The following is a 17369-nucleotide window of genomic DNA, read 5'->3' as shown; positions in this document are numbered from 1 at the left end:
GTGATCACTTTGTTGAGAAATGCTGTTTATACACTACAACATTTCAACACAGACATTACTATACCCTTCATACAGCTACTAGAGACATTTATTTACCTGTAAGTCCTGTGGGGAAAAGATCTGTTAACAACACATTACTGTTTCTATAAATAGTCAGTACTACTTGTCTGTTACCATAAATATATTGACCAAACTGCAGAAGTGTGCGAACCAAATACTCCACAATAAACCCACTGGTATATTGATGCTGTAGAAAATGCTGGTAGTCCACAAGGTAAAGCAAGAACATTTATTGTAAGACAATAGAAAGCTGGTAAGCGCTTTCATCCTCAAGAAAATAACTTCATCAGACAAATTAAAATCAAACACAGAACACATTTTAAAGACTCCATTTGTGCTTCACATGATAGTAGCCACTCCCCCTAAGAAACAAAAAATTAAAAGAACAATACAATCTGTGATGTCAATGACAAAATGTTAAATAAATACATGTTGCTAGATATAAAAAAATATAGAAAATATTTAAAAAAGATCATCCACTTCACAATTTTTTTAAAAGAGCAATGTATAAATATATCAATAAATATATAAATATATAAATAAATAATCATCTGTTTAAAGCTCTCAATTTTAAAAGGGAATTAATAGAGAGGGATTCATTTAAACCTGGCCAGTTGCTCGCATTTAATAACTGCCAGTATAATTCTCTCTTTTTTAGTAAGGCAGACCATGCACATCCCTTGATATCCATTGTGACACCATCAATAACAAAAAAATTTAAAGTGGTGTCACTGTTCTCTGAGGTATGTTTATACAAAGCATTTGTCTCTTTGCTTGTTCTTATTTCATGCAAATGTTCATATATTCCGTTTTAAAATTTTCTATCAGTTTTGACAATGTAAAAACAATCACATAGGTTACAGAGGCACAATAAATAATACGTTCAGAGTTACAGTTATACTTATTGTTGATATGAATCTTAGTGTTGTTGATCATAAATACTGTTCCTTCCTATATAAAGGGACAGTATCGACACATACCACACTTCAACATACGTCCATTCGAAAAATTATTCACAGCATGTCCTTTCTCGATAAAAATTTTTAAATGTCTACCTTTTCTAAAAATAACAGTTCATCAATATGTGTTCTGATACTTCGGTCATGTGCTAGAATTGACCAATTGTTACTCAAAATATGTTTAATATCAGGACTATCAATCCTGTATGTAGAAATGAATGAAGTATTATAATCTTTTCCTGTAAAAACAGAGTTTACGGGTGCAACATTCACTGTGTGTGTTACATCCAATGAAACCTCAGATAAAAGAGGTATATAACAATTTCTTTCTCTCTTATTTACTACCTCTAAAAGGATATCATTAATAAGTCTCAAAGGGTAACCCCTCTTTAAAAACATATCTTTTAAGGTATCACATTAATTTAAAAAATCTTCTGAAAGTGATACCATATGGGCAGCCCATGCAAACTGTCCCTTAATAATAACTTTTTTCTGTTTCTGAGGGTGGATGCTAATATAATGAAGTAATGAATTTGAATGTGTGTCCTTTCAATATATTTTAGATATAAACCTACTATTCTGGTAATCCTTAATTAATTTAATATCAAGGAAGGCTATCTCATGTAAGTTAAATGAATATGTAAATCTTAAAAATGAAGTGGTGGAATCTAAATATCTAATAAAATCACTAATAAGGGCATAGGGACCATGCCATAAAATAAAAAGGTCATCCAGGAATCATGTATAATATTTAACATGCTTGTAAAAGTCAAAAGGAAACAAATATTTATTTTCTCACTGTAAAACCACTATGTTAGCATAAAGACCACCATATGCAGAACCCATAGTTACCCTTTCCTGTTGTAAAAAATCTCCTTATTAAATAAAATAAAATTGTTCTTAAGGACCATCTCCATCAACTGGATATACATTATTACATCAAAATGGTTTATTTTCTTTTCATATAAAAATCCATTAAACCATTCTAACCCCTCCTGGTGGGGAATTACTGAATAAAGTTCCTTTATATCAACCATTACTAACATATAGGAGCCTTCAAAGGGTATGTGATTAATATCTTTTAAGAAGCTCCATGAGTCTTTACATATATGTGACTCTTGCTGCACAAATTTCTTTAACTTAAAATCTAAGTATTTTGCCAGGGGTTGCATAATTGGCCCCTTTGAGTCAACTATGGGTCGCATGGGTTGTTATATATGTTCTTATGTAGTTTTGGGAGATGAAATATTACTGTTAGTTTAGGATACATAACAGTCAAATAATTCAAAACGTACATATCAATAAAACCCATCAATAAATAGGTCCTGTAATTCGTTTTTAATTTTTGAATAGGCACCATTTACCTCACTGATGGATGATCTTCTGTATGCTTTTCCTTCCAATATGAACAATGTTTTTCTATTATAGTCATCCAGGTTCATAATAGCAACCCCCCCCCACCCTTATCGAGTTTCATAATTCTGGTTGTGTCAAGCAATCCATTAATTTCTTTTATAAGAATGCCTTCTTGGATATTGTAACCCTCCCCGTTATAATAGGTGGAAAGTGCACTCCTAATATCTAATTCACATATTTTCTCAAATAGGGCAATCATAGGGTACAAGGGGTGTTATATGTGCTAGATATAGATAATAAGCTGGTGGGTTGAATATGGAAGGAATTTTGTAATAAAACCTTAAAATTTATTTTACGGATATACAATTTCAGGTCCATCAAGATTTGTGAAATGTTACTATGTTGCCATGGGACATAAGTAAACCCTTTAGAAAAAAAATCACATTGTTCTTTATTAAATTCAACGTTTGAAAAATTATAAACCTTAAAATCACCCATGCTGTTAGTTAAAATACAGCAAGTGGGTAAGAATGGTCTCCACTATCAACTACTTGTACATCATCAATGACTGTATTGTTCAGCATAAAACTTATTTCCTGTTCGACAATTTCCTGTTGTGGAAGTTCCCTCCACCCTTGTGGTTGTTCAACCCCCCCCTCCCTCTGTTCCATTGGTTATTGTTGTGAAGATGGGCTACATAATTCACGCCCCTGAAGTTGTTCACTTGGAGGGTCTTGTTTTTCAGACGTTCCGAATGTCTTAAAGGGGGGGTATTCTTCCTCGTCTAAAAAATATTCATTATCATCTTGGTCGTGTGAAAAATGGGTGTGGGGAACATCCTTAGTATTTATCATCCCATTTTCAGATACATTATATTTGTTACCCCATTCCTGGGATGGTGGGAGTTTAGGGTATGCAATGGCGTTAATATACTCCATTTTGTCCCTGATTAACTTTTTCATCTTATGGTATTTTATATTGTTACTCAAATCATCTATACTTTTAAAAATTCTAAAATGCTCACATCTAAAATCTGCATACTGTCTGTGTGTAGAAATTGCTGTATCCAGTTCAGTAGCTCTGTCGATTAATTCAGTAATATTTTTTTCATTGTTAGATACAATCAATTTCATATGGTCAAAGCTATGTTTATCAACTAACGCAGTTAATTCAAGAAAAAAAATTAGAATCAGATTTTAAGCCACTAGGATACCTCCACATTTGTAACCCTTTAGATACATTTTTTTCTTTGAGGCATTCTATAAAATAAGTATTGTGCATTTGTAAACATTTTATCTTAGATAAATAATATTAAAACTCTTCTAAAAGTAAATGTAAGCTTTTATTACCAGTCTCATTTTGGTTTACTCGTCCATTTTGTAGGGAAATAGTGGCAGAAATCCAGTCTTTTAACTATGGTACTGTATTCAAGCCCTGTGTACCAGAAAAAATGTCAGCAGTTCATTACCCACAAGGAATAGAGCTTGTGGGACTTGTAGCTAAATTAGGCATAAAAGTAGAAGACAAATTATCGTTGTTAAGACCAGATGCTCCAGCAGTACAAGTTTTTAAGCTAGAAAGATGGTTCAAGGAGCTCTGTGAGTTGGAAGACGTCATTTTTCCTCCTTCCAAGGTAGTTGCAGAGCATTTTACCTCATTTGGGGGCTTAGAAGTCAGAGAATCCACTTTGTGAGAAAGAGACAAAACAATGTTAGTTAAATCTGCTACAGCACGTTGAAAAGTACTGACATCAGTACTTTTAACAGGAGGTTCGTTGGAGTTGATGGTATCTTCCACATCTGTCATGACAAACAGTAAGCACCAAAAGACATAAATAATCTACTGACCAAACTGCAGAAGTGTGTGAACCAAATACGCCACAATAAAACTACTGGTATATTGATGCTGTAGAAAATGCTGGTAGTCCACAAAGTAAAGCAAAAAAGTTTATTGTAAGACAATAAAAAGCTGGTAAGCGCTTTCATCCTCAACAAAAGAACTTCATCAGACAAATTAAAATCAAACACAAAACACATTTTAAAGATGCCCTTTGTGCTTCACATGACAGTAGCCACTCCCCCTAAGTAACAACAATTTAAAAGGGCAATACAAACTGTGATGTCAATGACAAAATGTTAAATAAATACATGTTACTAGATATAAAAAAATAGAGAAATATATATTATAGATATATAAAAATATATTTAAGCAACATTTCCAAGACAGCAATTATACTCTGAAAAGGATGTGGAACATGAACAATGCAATTTAGTATGGAACATTTCGGATCGAATACTTACAGACCTTGAATATAAGGTACTGAACAGAGGTCTGTCATTATTTTCTGCCCAAATGGCTGATTTACCCGAAACTTTATTAGATTTTAGACTGTTTATATGCAATTTGTCTTTGAAAGTTATTTTTAAAGATCAAGAATTTAGCGATGCTACTTGTCTTTTTAAAAAGCCTAGTGCATTTATACCTGCAACCAATCCTGCTTTTGAAAATTTTCTCAAATTGTGTGAAGAAGATGTCTATAATTATTTTTTTGGTAACAGAAAATGTAATAAGTTTGTGAATCAATCTATTGATGAAAAATTGGCTCTCAGTAATTTACATAATTACAATACTATAGTTATTTGTCCAGCCGATAAAGGGGGGTCAGTATTTATTATGAATAGGGCCTATTAGTTTGATACTATCAGGGATATGTTAAGTGATTCTAACACCTATAAGAAAATTGATGTGGTTTCAATATAAGCAATGAAATCAAGAGTACAGAGAGAACATATGGAAACACTGCAGATGGGTATAATTTCCAAGGAAATGTTTCAGTATTTTATTATTGAACAACCACTGGTTCCCTATTTACATGGGTTACCTAAAGTACATAAGGACCCACAAACCCCTAAATTTAGACCTATTGTTTCGGGCACTGGCTGGTTAACAGAATCTTTTTCCATTGATATTGAAAAACAATTGAGACCTATACTGGACAAATATGACAGTATTAAAAGACAGTAAGCAATTTCTTGAACAGCTTTATATGTATTTGAAATCTACAGAGTTTTGTGATTTTGATTCTTTTGTTACCATGGAAGTTGTATCTCTATTCACCATGATTCCCAATTCAGTAGGAATAGAAATGATGCAAGCATTTGTTTTAAGAAATAGTGAATACAGTGTACAACACCTTGACCTCATATGTTTTTTGCTGGAAATGACTCTAGAACACAATGTGTTTATTTTTGAGCATCATTATTATTTGCAATTGGCTGGCATAGCTATGGGCACTCCTTGTGCCAATAAGTACACCAACCTTGTAATGCCAGAGTGGGAATCTCAATATATTAAAGACCTAATAGGGAAGAATATAGTATTCTTTCGTCATTTTGTAGACAATCTTTTCCTTTTATGGAAGGGAACTGAAGTAGAACTTTTACAGTTCTTTGATTATGTGAACACAAGAGTCAGTTTTCTGAAGTTCACTTTTGTATACTCTTCTGAGGTTTCACATTATTTGGATGTACAAATACAGCAGGATAAAGAAGATGGCAGTATTTTCACAAATGTTTATAGGAAAGAATGCTATGTACCATCTTACCTGCATAGAAATAGTATGCATCTGGGACATATATTCCCTAACGTTATGAAGGGACAAATGTTACGTGCCTCAAGATTAACAGTTAATGATATAGACTTTGAAGAGAGCTTGGTTAAACTTATTAAAGATTTTGAACATAGGGGTTATGATAGTACTGAGATTCATAAAACGAGTGAAGCAATTAGGAAGGAGAGGAAGGATCTTGGTAAACCTTATTTTTCGTCACCCCATAGAAGAAATGTTTCAAACCACAGATTTAGAGACAAAAAAATTGTTTTAATTTAACATACAGTAGTGAAGTCATTGTTTTTAAGAATATAGTCAGTAAACATTGGCATGTTTTGCAAACTGATGAAAATACAGCTGGGATTCTTGGAACTAAGCCCTCTTTTGTTTATAGGAATAAAAAATCTTTAAGAAGACAGTTATGTTACCCTAAATATGAAGGGCAAGATATGAACTATATACTGACAGACACTAAGAGATGTGGTGCTTGTAATCATTGTACCAGTATAAATGAAGATCCGAGCTTCATACATCCTGACTTTGGGTATAAGTTCATGCTGAATGTTAAAGCAGATTGCAACACCAAAAATCTCGTATATTTAGCTAAGTGTATGATATGTACAAAATGTTATGTTGGCAAGACCAACAGACGTCTTCGTGAATGGATAAGAGACCATTTATATTGTATTAGTAAAAGATTTGAGTACAGTGCACTTGCTAAACATGTAGCACAGGAAGGGGATCAGCATAAATTTACCTTTCAGGTATTGGAGGTTACCAGGACTGATATGAGATTAGGTGATATTATTAATAACATTGAACGCAATGAAACTAGATGGTTTTTCAGACTTAGAGCGCATAAAGGCTCCGGTCTAAATGATGTAGTTCCCCTGAAACCAGAATTAAAGAACAGGGGGTTGAGAAAGTAATTTTTTATAATATTTATACTACATTAGTTAACATAACATATCTAAAACAAATACTTATGTATATTTAGATTTTCAGGTTATTTAGAGTGTTGTAGATTTTTAACAGCTTTTATGCATTTTGTTTATATATATGTTTTTTATGAAGGATGTTTTTTACCATGGTTGTTTTTTTTTAAATAGCCCTTTCCTTGAGCACATTCACTATTGTTTTACATATCACATGACTAATTATTGTTAATTGATGGAGTATTTAAACCTGTGGTTTTTTGGTCATTTTATGATCTGAAGAAGCAATTGTTTGAATTGTGAAAGCGCTCATCTTTTTCATTAAACCTTTTGACTACACTGGATTTGAAATTTCGTCTTTTATCAGCCGTGGAACTGCACTTTTCTTGCATTTTATCTGTTGACTGTTTGGTTTTGTGCAGCTAACCATTGTGAGGAATTTATATTTTATAGATTTAAATGTATACATAAAAAAAAACAAATAAACTTTTACATTTCCTTACCACATATAAAAAGCTGAATGGACAGTATTCAAACCATGCACCTACTGCACACAAGACCATCACTCTAACCATTGAGCTATTGAGAATATAGTGATTGCTGCTATACTGTACTGTATAGCTCACAGATACATTTAAGCACTTGTGAGCATCACACCACACTCTGCAAACCCGCTCAGCTATGCTTAAACTTAACCTTTTAAGTTACAATTAAAAGCATCCAGGTTCTATTTTTAGATGTCTGGCACATGTTTATTGCTAAGTGCCATGTTGTGATGCACAAACACACCAAAAAAAATAAATAAATAAATAAATAAAATATAAAATAAATACATAAATAAAAGGGACACTACTTTTCAACATTTTATTTCACTACCATATGGTACTCTGACAGTACAGGGGGTATGTTATGGACATTTTAACATACACCCTACAAATATATTTTTTACATCCGGACAGGAAAAGTTCTATTTAATATTTTAGTGCTGTATGACACTTTGACAGTACAGGGGGGTGTGTTATGGACACTGTAACACACTTCTACACATAACCTTTACAACTAGCCAGGAAAAGTTCTATTTAATCTTTTAGTGCCATATGGTACTTTGACAGTGCAGGGGGTGTGTTACACATCTCCAGGCACTGTAATACACCCCCTCCACTGATTCAGTAACCATGTACATCACTCTCCCTCAGTACCATGCCTTCATTAATATGCAAGGCATGCTGCCAAGGGGGAACTGCAGACACGGCCATGGTACACTCCATGTAGGGCTTGCACTATTCCTACACGGAGTTTATTAAATCCAGGGGAAGATCTCTGTCCTAGATGGTTTGCCTTTAATTGCACCATGCATAACAATCTGGCCTTCCTTAGGAGTGAAAGGTTTCACTAATCTTCCTGCTAACACAGACAGACCTTCTAGAAGGGGAAAATATTTGTTAAAGGTTTCAACATGGTTCTTCTTTTGAGTCCCTCAATTGCTTCATGCAGCACCCAGTGAAAGGTCTAAAACTTCCCAAAGATCTCTTTGGTAGAGGTACAAAACACCCCTTTTCTGTATTCATGGGTGTTATCACTGCAGCTGCCTGCCTCTTATTCAAGAGATGTTCCAACAATCTGTTGTCTTGTTTATTTAGAACTCATGCATATAAGGTAGCTCTACAGAGCTGAGCATTTAACTTCACGGATTCTGTAGTTGCTGACATTGTTTTTGCCATACTGTATCCTGTTAAGGTTTTTATAGATTTAAACACTAGCTCATATATACTGGGATGAGAGACACCATGAATCCAATTTGCTGAGAGAGTTTTTTCTTTGAGAAAGCTGTAACCAGGGTTCCTCATTTAAAATCTTACAAGGCTGTAACCATCATACTAATTCCGTTTCTTCCTGCATAAGTGACTGTGATTTCACATGTCTTATATTGCTATATTGGTCTATTTAAAATGTAATTAATTACCACATTATCCCCCCCAACTAACAACATTATTGTGACTGAACTCACTTGATGAGGTCAAACATTCACAGAAGAGTTTTAGGGCACCCCAAATTGGACCGTACAATTAACTTAGCATAAAGTTCCACTAGCTGTAAACACCATTAATAACAATTTTCTACCCTCTGAGTCTTTTTTTCTGATAAACCCGGCTTTCTAATTTTAGAAACTCTTCTTAATCCACAGGTTAGCAGTGACACAAGGAAGCTGTTCAGGCCTTTATACCTTTATTAGTACCCCTGCAGTTCTTGTAAACACACTACATGAATAATGTCCTTATTGAAATAATGCTGTAAAATGGTATCTTTCATCTTTGAATTAAACCCTCCACATCTAGGGCAGTTACTATAAAAGGGTTCATTACTAATGAAGGAATAAAAAAAAACTAGGAAAAAAAGAAAACTGACACTAAAATATTTGTTCTTTATTAATACTTGCGGCAGTATCCACTATCAAACTGACAGAAAGGGAAAGAGCACAGAACAGTTAACCTGTCACTCCTTGTTACTCAGCAACCAAGGAACAGCAGCACATTAATTACCAATATTGTTGGAGTTCAAAAAGCTGATGGTGTCTCATTAGTAGAAATGTCTGAGATGCTCACAGTGCCTGAAGGCAAAGTAGTTCCTCATAGGCATACAGACAGCTCTCTTCTGCCCCAGTCTAGAGAAAAGCAACAAAAAAACTCCAACAGTTCAGGGAATCCAGAGAATCAAAACATGAGGAGAATCTTTCTCAGTCAAGCTTTTAGCTGTTGCTCCTGTTTCTCTGTCTTATATTTCACAGAATATTCTGCAAATTTCTTAGTTTTGTAGCCACCAAACAACTGCTAAGTTGGTTTATTAATAGGAGGGTTCATAATAGTTATCAAATCTCTCCTGATTCTGAGATGTCTATACTACAGAGATTAGTCACCTCGAGTTGTGCATACTTGTTACTTGTTGAGATTTGAAAAAGCTGCCTGGCCACCTCTTTACTTGAAAGGTGATCTTTAGGCTACGAGGTATTAGCAGACTGCTTTCAGTAATCCAAGGTTTGATTCCTTTTCTTCTTATTTATCAGCTTTATAACTCTGAGCAAGTCAATCAACCTGACAGTGGTCTGGGGTAGTTTGTAAAATTGGTGAGGGTCCTCAATACTGTTCTGGACTGCATGCCTAGTAACTATGTTTAGTCCTTTGAATGAATTGGATGTTGGCAGTGTCATTTCCCCTGGCTTTAGGGCTCAAAACAGATTGCCCGGCTTTCTCAGTCTGCCATAGCTACAACATTATTTAGCCTTGGTGTGATCTTAATGATGCAGGTTTCTCCTGGGTGCTCAATTACTGCTTAGGAATACTGCTGCTGAATACAGGCTATCAACTTTGTCACAGACTCTGTGTGAGTTACTCTAGAGCATTCAAGACTTCTTCAGGTGAGCTGAAGTTAATCTTTTTCCTGACTCTTATGGGGCACTGTTAATCTGCTGTTCTTCCATTATCATAGCACAATCTTCTCACTGATGCAAACTGCAGATGGTCATGATGAATTCTTGGCTTTCTCTCCTTGTTACAAGTATCACCTCATTGTCTGTGTAGTTTTGCAAGCAAATTATTATTTGCTGTATTGGCAGGTTTAGTCGTGGTTGCAGCATTAGAGTGCAGCAGGCTTTTTAACTAATGATATATCTGGGGAAACTTTAACTTTGTACTCTGACTACATAAATATGATGGCATCTGTCCCCCTCCCATCCATTCTGATAGCTCTCCTGTCAAATTATTTATTCTAGAGATAATATACACTAGCTGTAGGAGTCTAATGGAGGCTTGATTGCTGCATTTCAGGGCATTTCCTTGTCTCCAGGGAACAGCAATCACATTGTTGGGGATGGGGGTGCAGCTTCAAATGTAGGACAGCAAATGGGGGAGGGTCTTGTCTCCTTTCAAAAAGCAATTATAAAGAAGAACAGTGGTTATAGTTATTCACTATTTTCTTTAGTTTTGATATTTTTTTAATTCCTGGGCTTGCAAGTATAGGTCTCAAAATTACAGTAGGAAACAATTTCAGTATAATGGATGGGAATAAAGTGTATAGCTATGAGTATTCCTTCCTGGAATAAAAATTAAGCTGAGATGCTTAATTGCATTTGAAAACTGCATGTAGCTGGTTAGTTTTTATTTTACATGCCAATGATGGTAATTTATTTGCTCTGGGAGAGACTTAGCAATATTTTGTTTGTCACACGTGAGAAGGTAATTGATGCTTATAATCCGATGCAGTCGAAGTTCTTTAGTTTTGTTGTTAGTATTGCTAATACCAATTTGTATTGTGCTGATAAACACATGAATATATATATATATATATATATATATATATATATATATATATAATATATATACATATAAATATATATATATATATATATATATATATATATATATATATATATATATATATATATACATGTATAAAATCATTCACTTAACAGTCAGCTTTCCCTTTTGAATGCAAACCTTAACTATCCCCTTACCCTAACCTGTGCCCTAACCCTAAGGTCCGTGACTATTGCACCACAGTGGAGGACATAGCCCAATTTGGAATGTCTTCCACTGTGGTGTGATAGTCACAGACCTTAGGGTTATGGCACGGGTCAAGGTAAGGGGATAGCCCTACTAACTATCCCCTTACCCTAACCTGTACCTTAACCCTAAGGTCCATGACCGCTAGCCTGTTCAGTCTAGCGGGTTCGCGAAAGTGCACATTCGTGTTAGTGTGGGTGTACTTTTGAAATTCAAAGAAGTGAACTTTCCTTCTTCAAAAGTACACACATATATATATATATATATATATATATAAAACTTTGCATCACAACATTGAAAACTACAAATCACATGAAAATAGCATCCCATCCACCTATAACAACACCAAACCAACAAACACACTTTTTACTACATTTCTGATGAGGGGGCAAGCACCCTGCACCCCCATGTGGGGTGGTCTGCCCCCCCACTCCCCTTAAATTAAATATACCAACTCCGAGATTGCATTAAAGTAGGACAAAGTTAATTTCCTAACCCCACTGTATCGCAATCACCATAAAGAATGTACACATAATGTCTATATCACTTACCTGTATGGCCTAAAAAACACATGCAGAGTGGCAAAATAAACACTTTATAAATAGTATAAATTCCTACATTACATAAATAAAAACTATATAAATAAAAACTACAACATCTCATACAGATACCACAAGAATTACAGATTAAACTATGACATTTACATGTTTCATGATACACTATTCCATATTATACATTTTTGATGTTATAAAATTAGATGTTATGAATTTTAGATGTTTTGGGTTTTAGATGTTTTGAATTTAGATGTTATGGGTTTTAGATGTTTTGAAGTGTAACCATGTATATATATATATATATATATATATATATATATATATATATATATATATATACACACACACACACACACACACACACACGTGTGTGTGTGTGTGTGTGTGTGTGTGTGTGTGTGTGTGTATATATATATATATATATATATATATATATATATATCTATATAGGTTTACAATCACAATTTCAAGTAAAGGTTTGGCGACCATGGGATGTCAAAGTACAGTTGGCTGGATCCTGTATTGCCGAACCTTCATTTGTGAGAGTCCCGGTTCAGTAATGCACAGTGCATTTGCACATATGAGGTCGATCTTATAACTAGAGATCATGGTACAGTGGGGATTGGGAAATTTACCCTTTTCCCCACTGTAGTCCAATCTCGGATTTGGAATATATAATTTGCAGGGTGTGTGAGTGGCACAGCCCTCCAGGGGGTGCATGGGGCTTCCCCCCTGCAAAATTTGTCACATTATGTGATGTACAGTGTTGGACTGCAGTCTTTGGATGTCAAGAAAGGTTGAATTTGCAACAGGAAGTGTGTTTGCAACTTTCTGACCTTCTCAACATTCCAAGTCGAACTTCTTAGTCAATATTGAAGGTAGGAATTTATTTGACTGTCGAATATATGATAGTAAACTATATATATATATATATATATATATATATATATATATATATATATATATATATATATACATATACTACCACTCTAAGGTGCTTTCCATCTTCTTAATATATACCTGCAACCACTCTAAGGTGCTTGCCATCTTCTTAGTGATTAACAAGATGAAAACATTCCATACTAGAAACCTTGGTGTTTATTTGTCTTAATCCGATTGTTTATTTTTTCATGTTATGCAGTATATATAGTGCACCATTGGCTTGCTTAACTGATCACTTAAGCAGAAATATCTATATTAAGCATAAGGAATGATGATGAACATTTTTCTCAGGTATTACTAAGCTTTTTGCTGGCAGTTCTTGGAAACGTGCGTTTTCTAGTGTGTGTTTTATCTCAGTATTAGGATCATTATTCATCAACTCCACTATATGTGCGAAGCTGGTTACAACAGTCAGTTATAGTCAATGTTCCCTTGTTGTGGTACTAGGCTAGAATGCCCTATGACCTCACTGCTCTTCACTTTCACCACAGAGTCATGTCAGCATGCTGAACAAATAGCATACAGACACAGTACACATGGTCCTAATTCTATGATGTATATATTGAAGTTGAACTCTGTGGGAAAAATGTAACATATGTCATGTACGTCACTATGCTCAGCTCATTAACCTTAAAGTATATGAACTCCGTTTTGAAAGTTAAAAATGCCTCTGTATTAGCATACAGTACATTACAGTAATGAACACAATTTTAGCATGGTAGTAAGCAGGTCATGGACTATTTACATTGAGGTCAAACTTTTTTTAAATATTCAAAGCAAATTTGGAATAAATTAAACCCTACTTTTTTTAGAATCATCACTAACACTGAAACACTACACATTGTTTCCATGTTTTCTTCAACAAATCATCTTAATTTAATAGAACTATTTACACTGGATTTCTAATCTTTCTTTGAGTTAATCCTTGTTGTACAACTGCTTCTTTTGGAGATGTAACCTGAGAGTCTTTCTCTGCAGGCCTTGCCTATCACAGTTCACTGCTTATATTCTCTGTTTAACTGCAACAGAGCAGGACTTGTGACAGCTCTCTCTGGTCTTCTTTTCTGGAATTTTGACATATTTTTCTTGTAAGTTTGTCTACAATTTTATCTACCCAATGTTCTGTTCCATCTTCATAAAGTGTTACATTCGGACTTGGTTCATTTGCTTTACCAGTGATTTCATCTTCAGGCTGTAAATGTTCCCAAAGATTTTGAATTATTACTCTGTGCATAACACATACGTCTAATTGAGATGTTTAGTTTTGATCACAGTAGTATTTCTTCTTTTGCTGAATTCATTCCAGGATCTTCTTTACTTTGTTTTGATTTTCTGATATCAACAATATGACTGACATAGACAATCTGCTTTTCAAAGGTTGGCCCAACTAGGTTTCTAAGAGAATGCGCTGAATCAATGGAACATCCTTGTATTCCAATAATGCTAGATAACATCCATGATAGCTGTTTGCAACAGCTTTTCCTCAAGAGATTCTTCACTGTTTAGATAGTTTTATTTACTTGTCAATAAGACAGCCTATAGTGTTGACTGTATGTTATATGTCTAAATTTTCACTCTCTCACCAATTTTCAGAAGTCATAATTTGTACTTTGGAGATTACTGATAGATATGATAGTATTAAACATCAATTTTTTTTTGAAAGACTCTAGTCTAATGACCTATGTTGTATGTTGACAGTCAGTTAAATCATGTAAGGGGACTTGGAATAACAAATCTTCTCAGGTGATATGCACAAATACTTTGAAATGCAACACATATGTACCTGCTCTGCTTCACAGGTGATCGGGCTTTGTGTGTAGTAGTATCTCATTAACTGGATTGTTGTTAAGGTAGTCACTTTTCAAAGCAGAATTTTGCACTACTTATCCTATGTGAGTTGACGTTCTCTACAAAATTATGCTCTTTCTTTGTATTTTACTATTTGTATACATGATTCATCTATGCTCTCAAGCATTTGTTTTGTCAGTTAATAGGGAACTATTATCTTATCAGCTTTGAATATTAAGTCCTGGACTCCAATTATTTCTTCTTTAAAGAAAACAAATGTTAAGAACAAATTTAATTTCTTTATCGATTACTTTGCCCAGTCCATCCTTACTTTGCAGTCTATTAAGGTCAAATGAAATGGAGAAACTGTAAATTTGAATACTTGTACACTTCATGCAAACTCAGTTCCATGAGTGCAAAATAGCTCCAACTAAGACACTCTAAGAACATGGATATGCATGCAAATAGCACAGAATTTAACATGAACACTTTTGCAGAAAGTATTACTTATATATTCTTTGTTCAAGCTCAGAGGAAGAATAAATAATTATAAAAGAGAAAACCTCCCATTTTCTACTAAACCTTGATCTCAAACTCAGTCCACATGTTCATTTTAAAGTGCTAATACCTCAGTACACCAAGACATGAGTAATAATGTCATGACTGCATTTAATCGTATTTTGGTTTCTGGTGTTTGTCACCCATTCATAGGTGCTAGAAGCTATTGAAGACTGAGGGGGGTGGAGGGTGAGAGGGTCATTTAGTGATCTAAAAAAGGGCAATTTTTTAAAAACTATTTACTACCACAGCATAGGTTCACTTAGAATACCTTTTAAGCTTAGCCACTTTCTCTTTTGGTGCTTGAATTAACATTTCCTGATTGGTCTTACCTATCCCATGGCTGATAGTTGTACATTAGCCCTAGTGAAAATAACTGTGATCATACCATAGATAATTTGAGGGGACCCATGTAAGGGATGCAGCATTTAGGAACTGCCTCTATCCATTAGTGGCATGAAGGGCAATCCTGGAGTACATTTTCTATTACCCATCCTTAGGTCCAAGTTGCATTTGAATATAGACAGAGATGAGTTTCGTTTTGATTGACTGAATAGTCTGTAACCCCCTGCCACTCCAACAACAGCCCCCACCCCACCCACTCCAGTTTTCCATTACTTGGCTATCTCTCCTCAGTTACCATAAACACTGTTCAAACCTGTCAGTGTCCATACCATTTTCTTATTTACTTCTACAATGATTACAGAAATTGAAATAAAATAGCACAAACACTGAGCCATTTGCTAAACAAACAGTACAGTCTCACAATGAAAACAGATTCAGCATGAGTAGTAAACTTCTCTGTCCTTGAAACTCACATTCATTGAACGGGCATGAAAACCCACATTCATTCTGCATCTGGCTAGTGGATGACTAAGCTTACCTCTGGACTGTTTTCAAACCATAGGCTCCTTACACATGTTTAGGGACATGCACATATATGCGCTCTGATTCACCTTCCTGATTGTATTAAATTATATTCATTGTATAATACAGCACCACTTGTTAGAATTTGTTTTAAATTTGTAGTTTTGAACAGTCTTTTATTAAGCAATGAAACAAAATGTATGCACCAATAATGACAAAACTACCCATTTCAGAAAATTTCAACCATAAAAGGCCACTCAAACTTTTGTCATTACAATCCGCCAATATCAGTAAATATGCAAACTCTCTACAGAAGTAAAGTCATCTAAGTAATTCCACATTAAAGGGATCTGTAACTAATGAAGAGGTTGCTGTTAGCAAACAACTTTATCTATAGGGGTGGGAGGTTGGCATAATGGTTAAGGTGTTTATATTTCATTGTTTCATCCACAAATAAAGTGCATGTTGCTCTTGAAGGATAAATTGCCTATGTTGCATTAAAAAATGAAAAGCTAGTAACATCGCAATGAGGAATGGATAGCAAACTGATAATAGGTTCAAAGTTACGAGGTAACTCCTCCAGAGAAGGACATTTACAGGACTGCAGCATAAACTCCCTTTAAAGTACAACACAGTACAGTATCAGCAATCCATCTGCATACTGTGGGAGTAGAACCCCCCCCCAACACACACATACAGCTAGCATATATCAAGCACAATCACACACACACACACACACACACACGCATGCACACGCGCACACACACACACACACACACACACACACACACACACACACACACACACACACACGCACACACACACACACACACACACACACACACACACACACAGTCAGCTTATATCAAATACAATCCCCCTAGCTAGCAGTAGTAATAACATCTCCAAAGCAGCAGCATACATCTCCTTACCTGAAAGAGCTGTACAGGAAACACACTCTCTTTCACAGGCAATAGGTAGGCTGGCAACAGAAGTTTAATTTCGTGCCTAGGACTGTGTTTGGTGTAAATGATGCCACCACCCACCATAGAGTTTTTTTGCTACCACAGGGCTCTCGTTCAATGGTTCTGGTGCCCTTGAGTGTTTTGGAGCAATTGAGAATTTAGGTTAGGCTGCTTAGTGGTCTTCTGGAATGAATGCTTATTAAATACTTTTGATTGATC

This window comes from Protopterus annectens, chromosome 1.part1 (assembly GCF_019279795.1).
Source record: "Protopterus annectens isolate FY-2018-M chromosome 1.part1, PAN1.0, whole genome shotgun sequence".
NCBI lineage: Eukaryota > Metazoa > Chordata > Ceratodontiformes > Protopteridae > Protopterus > Protopterus annectens.
The sequence above is the reverse complement of the archived record's forward strand: the minus strand, read 5'-3'. Positions refer to the sequence as shown.